The sequence below is a fragment of the Vespula vulgaris genome, chromosome 23 (genome assembly GCF_905475345.1).
Source record: "Vespula vulgaris chromosome 23, iyVesVulg1.1, whole genome shotgun sequence".
Classification (NCBI taxonomy): Eukaryota; Metazoa; Arthropoda; class Insecta; order Hymenoptera; family Vespidae; genus Vespula; species Vespula vulgaris.
In genome coordinates this window covers 3,743,201-3,758,687 of record NC_066608.1, presented here as the reverse complement: position 1 = coordinate 3,758,687, position 15,487 = coordinate 3,743,201, and the positions used below count along the sequence as shown (strand labels likewise).

Below are 15,487 nucleotides of genomic sequence, written 5' to 3'. Positions count from 1 at the left end.
AACAATGAAATATACAAAAACATAACTGTAATAAAAAAAATTAATGAACAATATACAACGAATAACAGTATTATCTATAAAATATTAATAATATTCACGACACTAATTTTATAGTAAAAATTCATAGCGCAATTATTAATATTTATGGTAATTATTAATAATTCTAAAATAAAATACAGTTTAATTTTCACTGGAATATTTAATACGAAAATAATATTACTTACACACAGGAGAACTGCCAAGTGTGTTATCACTTGTAGGTATCATATTATTCTGAAAAGGAGAGGTCACCTATATATCCATCTTCGCTTTAATTTCGTAACTTCGTATACAAAAAAAATTTTCAAGAACATACCATTTCCTAGAATATAATAATAGGATGTTTATCCATATTTAACGTACCCTCATAAGCCAGAACTTACTTGATTTTTTTTTTACTAGATACACAACTTCCCTTGACTATATATGAAAAACAGCAAAATATAATACGATTTCACTGTACTCTGTGTTCCATCTTCGTCGATTCATAACATTTTGTATATTATAAAATTCTGTAATATAATAAAAATAACTGTAAAATGTAAATACATATTACATATAATATATGTCACGTAAATGTGATATGTGTTATAACTTATAAACGGTAATATAATACTCTTTCAACGATAACACAAGCTCTACAAAATGCCCTTTCTTGTTTTTAAATCTTACTATTTTTTTCCCACGCACTTACACACTCATCTTACGCATTCGCTGCTTTATTTACGTATTATATACCACTTGACAAAAACAGTCCCGGACGAAACAGGATACTATTCGCCAATGTGACAAAAAATGCTTTAATTTTGAGAATATGATATGTACGACAAATGTATGTACATATACATGTTTATTCGCGAGTTCACATGTACAACGTGTATGTGAGATATATATATATATAAAATACTATATGTAGTATATAGTATTATATATATATATATAGTGTTAGTACCAATAAATTAATATCCCTCAGGGATATATACATTTGTATATTCTTTTGTGTGTGTGTATGTGTGTGTGTACGATTATGAAGAGCATAAATGTATGATCCAAAACATACGATTTAAATAAAAATCGAATATAATATATAATGCGATCAGCCACGATTAATAAACGATAAATTGTTAGACTACGCTATATTAAAACACGAGAAGCATATCGTGAAAATAAGGGCCGAAAATTCGAGAAAAAATATGATGTAATATGTAGATGATGATTTTATTTTCACGAATATCTCTAAAACGCAACATTTTCTTGCGAACACTACATCTTAGAAATCTCATATTTGGTTATCAATTAATATATTTTGGACGAATATGTAACGTAGAAACGAGATTCTTAATTACCTATAACCGTAATTAGGAGAAGACAAAACTCCGTCACCACATGTGGATTGCGACTGGCCTCGGGAATACCGGCACAAGACGACCAAGATCACCCACCTATGCAGCGCCACCTTGTGGACATTTCGTACCAATAGATATATAAATACGAACGAATAATAGATTGAATAATATATCAAATTATCCGTGTAATAAATTTGTATCTCTCTTGTAAATATTTCGAAGAAACAATATTTATCTCTATTTCTATTTATTTATTTTTATCTATAAGGGTTTAATAATATAAAACTTATAATTAAAATGAAATATTAGAATTCGGTAGTCGAGTATCAGAAATGTTTAATCGATTTCTAAAAAAGAATTATATGACAATTTCGTTCAGAATTAATAATTTTGAATAAATAATGATGTCTGAAAGAATAATCCAAAAGAATAAAAACTTTTACACACTTTCATTATATATAATATACAGTTCGACATTTAATTCTTTTAGTGTAAAGCTTTTACTTTAACCTTCTACAAATCAATTTTTTTGTGTCTACAAACAAAATTATATAATGTGAAAGTTATAATATTACTTTTGTAATTATACTATCATATATAAACAATTACTATTCTATGTATATATATATATATTATCTTATAAAACATACAAAGCTATACATATAAAGTAAAAATTACTTTTTTGCTAATAAAATAAAATGAAATTTTCAAAATACAAATCCGCGTTAAATATAATTTTAAAGTTATATAACGTTACAGAGAATTAATGATAATAGACATATAAAAAAAAAGTTTTAACAAATTGATATTTTCTACCCAAAAAAATAACTAAATCTATGTTCTTACATCAGAATTTTTATACATATATACTTACTTGTTTTTGCTATGTTTGAAGAAAAGCAAAAAAATAAGACATATTTTTTACTATCCTTTATTTAAGGTTAAATCAACAAATTATTTCTTCTTTCTTCTACTGTCTATCTTCTTTGTCCTTTCAACTGATAGCAACTGACTGTCACACTGCCGACGTAAATATTCGGAACTGAAATAAACATGAACAGAGCATGAAAAGAAACAAAGAATATAATTAACGGCTGACACATAGGACACACGTATACACGCACCACGCAATGCGCGGACTGGTGTATTCGATTGGTAGTTTTTATTATATGTATATATATATATATATATATATATATATATATATATATTATGTTTATATATATATTTATATATATGTTTATATATATATATATGATTCATTTCTGAATACTTTTACATTAATCTATAATGTATTACAAAAAACATTCGTATTGTCATGCTATTAGTCTCTAATTTGAAGAATCCATCCTTCATCATCTACTAAATATATACAATACATTGGATACATAAAAAAAAATCTTACAAACAAGATATACAAATTTGTGTTTACAATACAAAAAATAACCTTACAGTATTGATCATATAAGACACTCGTACAGTCATGCCTAAAAAAAAGAAAATAGAAATGGTTGAAAAATAAAAAGTGATTGTTATAATAAAAAATTTTGAAAAGAATGTAAAACTTAGTTAAAAAGAATTAAACTCGGACTATCGAATTTACATTATAATGCATGCAACATAACACTCAATAATACATGCGACACACATCATACATACATACATACACACACACACACACACACACACATATGAGTGCGCCGTAGTGTGAGAAAAATCTCGTCATGTCAACAAGAAACAATAGGCAACTCAAGAACAAATAGGACAATTGTTTTGTACGTGTGAATTGAGATTGTATTTACCATCTTCGGCGAAGGAGAAAGATAAGTCTTTCTATGTGGAAACAATAAAGCATCATTCATCAGCAATCGAAGAATATTAGATATATAATCCCATATAAGCATTACGTAATGCTATCTAATAATATAAGAATATAGAAGTTTACATACAGAGAAACATTAACTATATTAATGAATAAAAAATTAATATTATTATTTAATTATACACTTTCTAATTATTTTATTTCATTCTAAATAGTACTATAAAATTATTTTTAACGATAAAATGTTTAAAATATTTTCAATTATACTTTCGACCATAATCTATTTATCAGAAATTCAAAAAATCCATATCATAATATTAAATTATTTTAACACATTGCAGATCATATATTTAATTTATTGCTAACCATATATTTAGCTAGCCATTTTTTGCATCAAATATTTTTAAATCTCTTATGGTTTGTTAGTAGTTAAAAACATCATCACGTTAAATATTTATTCTTAATAAATATTTTAAAATTATATGTGCTTTCAATATAAATTTTACTATCTACTACAATCTTCTTAAAGTATAATATTTAGTAAATAAAGTGAAATGCCGCATAGCTTGCTAACATAACATGTTTCACTTCTCCTACTTGTAATGTATATGATCTATATATAGAGTTCCGTTAGAAAATTTGAAAAGCCTAGTGTACTTCGAAATCTAATGGCTCATCTATTTCTTCAGGAGTAAGCAAATTTTTTCTGCTTCGATTATATCTTATTTTACCTTAAGGATTGTACATTTGATATATTTTATATAAATTAAAGAAGTCATATTTAATCAGATAGAACTTTTAACTTATAACTGTTAACTCTTATTAATGCATCATATCACTCTTGGTTAATACATAGAAAATGTGAGATATTTCGTCATCCATATCGAAAACATTTCAATATTTTATACCTATTTTTCGTATTATTTCAAGTATTCTTATTATTTTATAGTTTTTCTATGTTTCATAGATGAAATACTTTTATTGTCGAATTATGGAGTTTTTATTTATCAAGCACTGGATATATATACATCTTCAGAAATTCTGCAATTTGCACAAAATAAATACATACAGATATTATTAAAGCAGATACTGTGTTTTCATAAGATTATATATATATATATATATATATATATATATATATATATATATATATTCATTAAAGAACATGGTTAATTTCTCATTTTATGTAACAAATTGTTAAAGACTTATCCTATAATTATATATTATACTAAACCATCTGCAAAGATATTAATTAAGTCTTTAAAATATAAGAATATAACCAAATAAGAATTTGTTGTTCACTAATGTATGAATCTGATGTAGGATTTTAGAAAATATTTTTAGAAAAGGAAAAATATGGGTTAAGAAAATATTCATCTTTAAAATTGCTGTTATTATTATTTATACAGAAATACTAATTAATTCCAAAACTAATATCATTTTCTATTTTGATGATAAATTTATGCAGATATATAAATAGATTGATAAATGTAGAATAATATTATAAGATGCATTTCAATCAAAATCAAAGTAATTTACAATAAAATTATTGCATTTTAGAAAATTTAGAAAATATAAAAGCAGTAACACTACTATCTTTACTCCTATTATATAGGATCATTATAATTTTTGAGCAATAGTTTTCAGATCCATTACTTTCTTAGTTGAATTAATACTTATAGAATAATCTTGTATATGACCACAACATTAAAATTTCCAAGAATTAAACCTTGTTATATAATATGTTGTACATGCTAATAGACTACTTAGCACTTAACTAACCAATTATTTCAAGCTGAAATCATTCCATGTATCCAATTATTTTCCTACAATTGAATATAAAATTAAAATATCTAAATAAACTTAAATATACTTTATTTACGTATCATGCAAAAAAAAAGTAAAATTATTACATGTATTTAATAATGTTTTTGTTGTATGCCACATAAGATTGATCTACATGCAACGATACACAACAAGTTTTACAAATATATCAAATTACGTTGCATTTCTCTTTAAAAGACCATATCGTACATATCTCAATGGGATTCTTTTTTTTATTAGTAACTGTTTTTTTTTTAATATGATTTTATATTTTCACGGACAGTTTGAAAAATAAATCTTTATTTGCAGTTTCTCTAGAGATACTGGAAGTATTGCCAGATTTTGTCAATTATTTTTGATTAGTTACTCTAACTACTTCTAATAGGAAATATTTCTATTTTACATTATTTTGTTATAAATTATAATAGCAGTAAATTTTGAATGCATTAAATAAGACACAATTTATCAAAAGGAAGATTACTTTTTTATACCATTTTATACTTTTGTGCAAGATATTGTTGTTTACCAAAATTTCTGGTCAATCAATTCCTTTCACATTTCTATCATGATCCACTATGCACATAGATTTTATTATATTACGCATAAACTTCATAAAAGCATCGTGAATAATGGAGATCATAAGCACTAACTTTTTCTTTTTCTATATGACAAGAACAAATATAAAAATGTCATTTCTCCTCTTTAAAAGTTTTTTAATTTTTTTTGTAATAATTTAGGCAAATCACAGTTCTCCATTATAGTGCCATAATCGTGTGTTTTGTTCTTCAATAATGTCTTAACAACAGACATGCTGTTGTAATAATTATCTCAGTAAACATGATGCCAACTAAAAAATTCGCAAAACAGGTAATATATTATCTTGCAACTATTTGCTTTCACTCAATAAATCTCGAAGTTGCAAATATGATCAGTCTCACTTTGACAAAATATCCTTATTAAAGTTCCACATTTTATTATTTTTGCAATTATACATTCTGAAGTTTATATATTCTCTCTGTAATATCTTTGACTCATCAAGTGGTAACTGCTGATTTGATTTATATAACTGAAATTTTGTAATTAAATGACCCAAAATAGGTCTGATTTATAAAATCTCTCTTCATTAGATTCAGATTGTGATTTATTACTAAGATGAAAGAATATAAGGATTTATTTGAACCTCATTCTATATAGTTTCTGAAAACATGGGTGTTTCAAGCAAAGAATCAGGTGACTAATAATCTTTTCATTCTAACTTTTTTATTTGCCTCATCAATATTAATAAACCGAGAAAATTCTTTATATTTCTATTAATAGTTTCCACCCATGATAAAGTTCCAATAAGAGATTTTATACAATTTTTTTTATTTATATTTGGTATAATTTTTATTATATATATTTGGTATTGGTATAAGTTGATTTTTTTAAAAGTAATTAGATCAAAGAAATCATTATTAAAGAGTAAATGTATTACTTTACTTATACTTTGTTGATCTCCAAGTTGAACAGTTATTTCGGAAATGTAATACCAGCAGTGTTGGTAAAATATTATTTTTCATCCATTCTTCTTTAAAATTATTTTCATTGTCAGACACCATCACATTTATTTTTCGCTTCCATAGTAGTCCAGTGTCAAACTTGTTACTATCTTTTGATCACTTAAAGTGATTACTACGTATGTCAATACAAAGTCACTCGAACAAAGTGTTTATACATAATTTGTTTAAAAATTTTTTATTGTCGTAATGTGTCGTTTCTGAAATTTTCTTCATAGTAAAATATAAATAGAAGAAATAAGAAGTATTACACATCACATCTCTAAGAATACTAATTGAAAAGATCACTAAAAAAAAATCCATACAAAAGAGAAAAAGAATAAATGCGCTTATGTTAGAATTTTAAATTTGAATAACACAATTTAAACTAAGATAACTAAAAATATCTAAATCGTTTTTAAAAAGACCTATATTGCTTTCAGGATTAACAATTACATAAACTATAAGTGCAAACATGAGTTAATTTGTGACTGATCAGTAACGTCGGAGATAGAAACATGAGTACATTCGATCAACAAATTATTAGTATTTACATAGTATTCTAAAATTCCTATTATGAATTTTTTAGTTTTGAAAATAATCTATGTCTGAAAACGTACCGTATTCATTGGATGTTATAGTCACACCTAAGATATCAACAAGATACTCCCAACATTATATTTCGGTGCAACTAATGAATATGCCAAATTTACTATTGATGAAGATATCAGTGATAATGACTAATATTCGTTTATCTTATGCGATCAGATAAATAGATATTTTTAAAATCCTCATCTATTCTTTTCTTGTTGATTAGATTATCATATATTTTTCTTTTTATGTGGGATCACATAATTTTTAATACATATAGACAATTTAGAAAATAATACAGTGCATAACATTTCTCAACATAATGAGAAAGTAATAACAATAAAATACTAATTATTAAGATATTAATTTTAAGAATGTTGTTTGTACAATTCTTAATCTCACAACATACAGTATGTAAAAAAGTAATACAATAAATGTAAAAATAAAAGTAAATACAGTATCTAAAAAAGGGAATTATATACATCCTTATATATTTACTATTACATACAATATATATTATTACTTGTAATAAATATAAATTCAATATATTTATATTTTGTTACAATGTATTTAATTTAAGCAACTAACACAATTGCATAAAACATAATTTATTTTTGTGTTTATTTATAAAAAATAATTTTATTCATGATCATTTTATCCACTAGTAATTTTATTCACAAATTTTTTCATATTAAAATTACATATTTTCCAGTATCAAAAAGGAGATAAAATAAAAAAAAATAATATAAAACTTATAAATTTATGTAAAAATATATGTAATTTATAATATATAATATAATATAAATATATATACATATGTATATATTCTTGTCCAACTTCATTAATACAATGTCATGACACACATATATTATATATACAAATAATTTTTGTCACGTATATATTATAATTATTTGAATAGTAAATCTTTAGATCTAAGATTCTAAGACCTAAGATTTTTATTGGTAACTCACATCTTCCTCAAGAAAAACAATTACTATCGTAGTTGTTCTTTCTTACGAATATCGTGATTAACATGTTATCCATTTGGAAGAAATAAACCGGTCATATAGTAATAATATAAATGCAATCAGAATCTAATGGTACTAATAACTGAGGAGAGAAAGAAAAGGAAAATAGAAAAGAAAAGAAAGAGAAAGTACATATATATAAAATACGAATTTGTAGCTAAGAGTGTGAAGACACTTACATAATCCATCCACGTGTGTGACCGCTTCTATGCGTCGTTTAATGAACTCTGTAGATTCCTCCATTCTGATAGCGAAGAGAAAATTTCTTTTTTTTGCTATTTCTCGCCATATTTCTGATGGAAATATGGATTTTTTTTCAACACCTCGTATATTAAAAACTATATTAAAAACTGGTAGATATTTAAAAATATTCTATTCGAAAATGCTACGTATAATAGGTTTGTTATGTGAAATAAATAGAATAGAAGAAGTACGACTCCATTTTTCTATAGTTAATACATTAATAACTACAGTAAAGCAAGTGTTTCTAAAAGTTCACAATCACATAAGAATGTTCGTTTCACATAAGAAGTGAAAAGTTCGAAATGTTTGATTTTCATCACAGTCAGTTATTATAAAATAGGAAATTTAATTGGAAGTAGCATTATTCTATGCTAAGTATTTAAAGACTATTAGAGAGGTAATAATTTATATAGGATTTTTCACTAAGAACGCACAAACTTTAATTCTTATCACTTCAATTATTTAATGCGATTATCGATCGATAACTTCAACTTATTTTTGGTATATGCTTGTTCATGAAATTTAAAATATCATACTTTAAATGTGACAATAACATGTAGGTAATAATCTTCAAATCATTTCAAAACAAATATAATTCATCATTTCATCAATCATTTCCAAAGAAATATAATTTCGATAATAATCAGCAATCATATTTGGTTTTGAAACTTCTTCTATGATTATAATTCGCTTATCTTTCCAAATTAGCAGAAAATAATTAGAATGTCGCATCGCAACGTTTCTTTTCCTTCTCGCCATAATTGTGAAATGAATGCGTTTAGAACAAAATAAAACAAAAAATATTAACTAAGATGCGAATAAGATGCGAATAAAAAGCATAAAAACTGTATTTTTACAGTAAGGTGATCGAAAAATACTAATAAAGATAAAAAAAATATTAATAATAATAAGGAATAAAAAAAATACTAATAAAGATAAGAAAAATAATAAGGAATAATAGGGAATAAGCTAATTAATGTAGTGCCTAACAGACACACTTGGAATGATAAGGGTTGAACTGGAATAAAACAAATTATATTGGTGATATTGTAATATTTTTCATTTTATTTTACAATAATAGATATAGTAAATATCATTACGTATGAAAAATAATATCGGTCAAGTGGCCGCCACGAGTCTGTATAGTCGTGTGTATCCTCTCGGTTCAATTTTCGATTACATTCCCACAAAAAAGGAACTTAATTTCATCAATAACACGAGCGATGTTGACCTTTCATCAATCGTCAAGTGAATTTATTGGTAACAAAATTTTAACGATTAGTTATTTCGCGAAGTGATCACATTATTTGGTAAGTAAGATCTGATCTGACGTTTTTAGACTATTTTTTATGGAACTATGTTAATATCTCTGGCCTATGCCAACAAATTGCAAACGATCGACAAGTTAAGAGTTTATTAATATTACTTAAAAAAAAAGGCATGCAGGATCAAAGTACAGGATCAATTTAAAATAATCTTATTATAATACATTGATAGTATGAACGTAATTTACATAATATATATATATATATATATATATATATATATATATATATATATATACAATAAGTAATACAAATAGATAGCAGTGCAAATATACTCAAAATTATTTGTTTTATTGAAAAAGAAACAGATTTAAATCTGTTTCTTTTTCAATATTATTTCTATATCAATCAATATTAATTCGAATGATAATAAATGATTCATCTATCGTTAATCTTATCATATTATTCTTCCTGTCAAAATCAATGCGTTGTAATAATAAATTAAATAACATTATTTAGAAGAAGCTAATAAATATATTTATATATACTTGCAAAAAGTGTTGCAATTCTTTGTTTTTCGTCATATTGCTTCTGCTATTTAATACAGTACGTCACATATTTAAAACAATACGTTATAATAATAAATAAGTTATTGCAATACATTATTCAGAAGAAATTAATAGATATATCTATGTTATATTATAAAATATAAATTTTCGTGCCGAAGTGATGATTTTTCCATTAATTTGAAGACTATACAATCAAATCTATGTAGATGTTCAATTTACGTAATAAGAATAGATAAGTCTCTAACATGCGCTAACATTCGTCCAAATCTTTATTTGATCATTTGTATGCTCCATCCAAATTTATACTACTAATGTGATATGAGTCATGTAGCGTAAATTAATTTCCGTTGCAAAAATATTCTCTAATAACGCAAGTATCGTGATGGTTAAAAATATGATACGGTCCGTTGACAATTTTTTTTCACAATTTTTCCACACGATGATATAGAACCACAATTTTGTATACCTATATCATCGTGATCTATATGCAGCAAGCAATTCTTCTTTCTCCTTAACAGCTTTTACAAACAATTTATATGCTGTATCGCGAAATATGTGAGAAACGATTATTCGTGATATTTCATCGATGAATTGTTTGATAGAATTATAGTACATTATTATCAAAGATAGAATATTATATCAAAGCATGTCTATCGCGGCGCAAAGTTTGTTTAATTGCGAAATATCTATGAGATGTTATTATGATATTTCACCGATAAATTATTTGATAAAAAGAGCAAGTCTATTGTGGCATAACCGGCATATCGTTTAATCGTGAATGCCTCCTACTAGTTGGCATTATATCAAATAGTACAAAGTGTTAATACTTCTTCGCTAACATGCCATGGAAACAAAAATTTAATTTTTAATTTTTACAATGAAATTGATGCGTCATACGTATGTGATGCTTGTAGCGAACATGTGATGTCTGTTTTATTAACTCATCGACCGTCACGGTGGTCATATGAGATAGACTGTTTCTCCTGTAGCGTCATGGGAGTCACCCGTAAATATGCTTAGGATAATAAAAATACTTTCATGGTATTCTGAGTAGAACAAGTGATTTCGGCGTGACGGTCAACGTGTTAATTGATATATCAACAATTTCAATTTTTTTTTATCAGACTGCATATACGACATTTTAATTCTATTAGATTAATAAAAGCTTTGGAAAATTTTGAAACTGGATACATACAAATTATTTCCGATTTTCAAAACATTTTTTATGTACTGGTGTGAAAATTATCCTTGAAAATTACCAGACAAGAAGAAGAAACGATCGAACACAAAGTCGCTCGTCCAATATCGCTCGAGATCATGACTTCAGCAATAAATGCAAAAAAAAAACTAAATGCTCATTAAGAAAACTGTCCTTTTTCTCGAATCATCGAATTGATATGTATGCTTGATAAATGCAACGCGATGAACTAACAAGAAGACATCAAACAATATATGTTCTTGGATTTTACAGTTAGTACAAAGGATTACGAAATCAGTATTACGTAAAAGAAACGAAACATACGATTTATAGATAGACATTGGCGCTTTTTTCATCCTCGATTAACGTTACACGTATTATTCTTTTGCATCTGCCTAAAATAATTAATTATAATAATAAACCGGTGATAATATTATTTAGAAGAAAACAATAGATATATTTACATCACCCAAAAATATTGTAAATCACTGTCCTTCGTTTATCTGATCATATTACTCTTGCTATCTAAAACAATGCGTTATAACAATAAACTGATAATACTATTTAGAAGAAACTAAGATATATTTACATCTCGTTACAATAGGTATTGTAGTTCTTTGTCCTTCATTTATTTTGCCATATTGTTCTTATGCTCCAAGGTCATAATTGATACTTGTTTAGGATCATGTCTTCGTCATATATCAGACCATAGCTTCCATCACAAACATTATTATAGAGTTCGATCGAAATAATAATGAATTTCTAAACACACACATATATATATATATATATGTATATGTATGTATGTATGTATATATGTATATATGTATATATATATATGTATGTATGAATATGTATATATGTATATATATAAATATATTTATATATATATATAAATAATCAAATAACATATTTTATAATAAGTTATTTGGAAATAACTGCGGAATAATAATAAACAGCGGAATACGTATAAACATCAAGTCAAAAATAACAGAAAGGCAACTGTACCCAAAATGGCCTAAAAAATGCAACATGCTTGTTTTAAAGGACTGCAGAAATTCATTAACTTTAATGGAAGAAGAAAACAAATCACTCATCAAAGTTAGATAGACATTTCATTATACAGAATAATAACTGATTAATTCACTGATTAATTATAATCAATAATATATCATATATTTGTTTAAAAGAATAATTGTTCAAAAATCTATTGCTTGTTTTTTTAAAATAACATGAGTTAAAATTAAATACGACTCATATACGTCATTTTCTCGATATAGGGTGATGAAACAATCGTACTCGCATGCAATCCATGTATCTCGTTGCAAAATTTTACACCATAAGTTCTCCTGATAGTAATTTAGGTCAAATTTTGACGATAATGACTCATTCGAAAGATAAAAATCTACACGAGATTATCGTTTCCCATTTTTAAAACACTTTTATTTGCGTGAAAATTACTCTTGAAAGTTATTTTTTTTTCGATTATTTTTGCAAAAAAATGAAATTTTTCGAGTCTCATATAAAAAAACTTTATCTTTTGAATGAGCCCTTGTTCACAAAAAATTGAACAACAATTGTCACCTTGACAATTCATAGCGCAAATTCTTGCAAACGCATAAGAAGAGAACTTTCTTAAGGCTATTTATCATCTTTCGTTTGAAATAGGTATTTGAAATAGATATATCACTTCGGTGATGGGTATGGATAAAATATGAATTAAAACAGGGAATATTGCCCACTATACGCCTATTTTATTAGTATATAAAATTGTGCACTTATTAGTATATAAAATAGTATATAAAAAAGTAATATAAGTTGTGCTATTTTATTAGTATATAAAATAGTGCATATCATGCATAACATGCGTAAGATAATAATTGGATTATTATTAATGTGAGTTAGAATAATTAATGTTAGTATGACGTGAAATCACACTTCTTAATTTCTTATATTTATATCCTTTTTTGATTGAGTCGTGTGTCTTACACTTATACGTACTATATACGACGCATATCCATTTTACGATAAATACTTAAAAAATAATAAATATAATTAGAATAATACATATAATACAATAACTATTATATAAATTTGGGATATAAAACAAGATTTTGTCCAATATTTTGTTAATAATTAGTGAATATTTAAATATTAAATATTATTTCAGAAATCAAAACATGAGTTCATCCGAAGCATACTTAATTATTATGTACATTATGTACTTTCTACCTTCTACAATAATAGAGAAGTTAATGATGGCATGTTATTATCTGGATATCAAGAATTGATTTTCATAAATACGTCGTTTTTATAAAATACACTTTAGAAGATTACGAGATTTATAGAAATGAACGATTTCGGGCAAAAGACACTTGCGATAAAAAATCGTAAGCTTTTTTCTATTCTTCCTGATCAAAAGCGGTAATTTCTTTCGATCTTACCATTCCTTTTAATGTCCAAACAATAAAATAATACTACTGTCTTGGTGACGTGTAAAAAACTTTTTACTTGATACATATATCTATCAGAGTATTAATTAATACAATTAAAATTAAACGTGCACATTTAATTATTTCTTTACTTGATAATTTTTTACTAATTTTAGGATAATATGTACTACCAGAATTCATATTAATAATAACATCTTTGCTATTTAATATGAACTGTAGGTTCATTCTTGTCACTTATAATTTTGGTTATATACAAATTGTATTGAGCCACAGCTTTATTTATGTCCCATATCAAATTGATACGATTGATTTCAACAGGATGCATTTCCAATTCTATTTTAGGAAAAATACTAGTTGTTTATATTTCCTGTACACGGTTTTTTTTCACCACTACGATAATATACGCGATTTTTACATAATGATTTTTTCCATGATGACCAAAGATATGATATGGCTCTTTGTGAATATTTTTTTGTAATTCTTCCACGTTAATGTACAGAAGTAAATCGTTTTATTGATACAATCGATACAATATATTACGATATTTAATTGTTGCAGTAACAGCAATTTGAGAATTTTGCTATTATATAATAGTGGTATCATTTTTATTTAAACAGAGATCCTGAAAACAGTTACGCAATATTTACGCAATATTTTATTTATTTTTTTAACTGATAATTACGGATCATAATAAGCTTCCAATGCATGCTGCTGATTTTATCCCCAACTAACTTTCTATTTTAAACCATGCATTTCAACACTACAACGAACTATACTATCAATAAATTAATATTTTTGAGATATTTATTATTACTGGAAATCGCTTGTATACGATTTATTAGATCATAATAATGTTTGTATCGAATACCAATTTGATCAATATGTAAAATTTATTTAATCACAAAACCGATTAACACTTTTTAAAAATAATATTTTCTATTATTTTCTATTTTTCTCGAACAGTTGGATTATCATAAAATGTTTATTTTACTAATAAATATGTAAAATATATATATTTCTTTTATATTTCAAACATTTCTAATACATCCAATTACTTCTTTATCCTATTCAATATTTTTTAAAGATAATTGATTAGAATATTTAATTAATTAAAAAATACAAAGGGTTCTATAAGAAGAATTAAACATTATTAAATTTCGAATTTAATCAAAAATTGGTTATTTTATTTCGTACTCTTAAAATATTTGACATATGAAATTATGAAATTATTCTTAATATATATATTTTAATTTCCTCTTAATATATATATTTTATTCTTATTGCTTCTTTATATACACTATATTTGCTATTCATCATAAATACTTTAAGATGCTAAATATTAAATAAAACTCAAAATATAAATATAAAGTAAGAAAAATTATTAACGAAAATGTACAATTTTATTGGAATTCTTAATAAAAATGAATTATTTAAAAAATGAAACTTTATTAGCAGAGGTAAATCGGCAGTGACAATATGAAACAGAAAAAAGTGAAACGAAAATAAAAATAAAAAAAAACAATATGAAAAAGAGGCATATACTAATACGGAATCCTTAATTTTCTTTTATATTA

The 15,487-nt window shown here is 25.0% G+C and overlaps 1 long non-coding RNA gene across 6 annotated transcripts in view; it reads right to left on the bottom strand.

The window, feature by feature from the left end:
• LOC127071851 (uncharacterized) overlaps positions 1-2,492 on the bottom strand; it is a 134,332-nt gene extending 131,840 nt beyond the window's left edge. For all 6 annotated transcript variants that reach the window (XR_007785253.1, XR_007785249.1, XR_007785251.1 and 3 more), the window contains exons 1-4: positions 2,260-2,492; positions 1,386-1,495; positions 423-551; positions 225-361 (exon numbers count right to left, since the gene is read on the bottom strand). This is a non-coding gene — a long non-coding RNA (uncharacterized LOC127071851). The remainder of the gene's footprint in view (positions 1-224; positions 362-422; positions 552-1,385; positions 1,496-2,259) is intronic.
• Between the last annotated feature and the right edge of the window lie 12,995 nt (positions 2,493-15,487).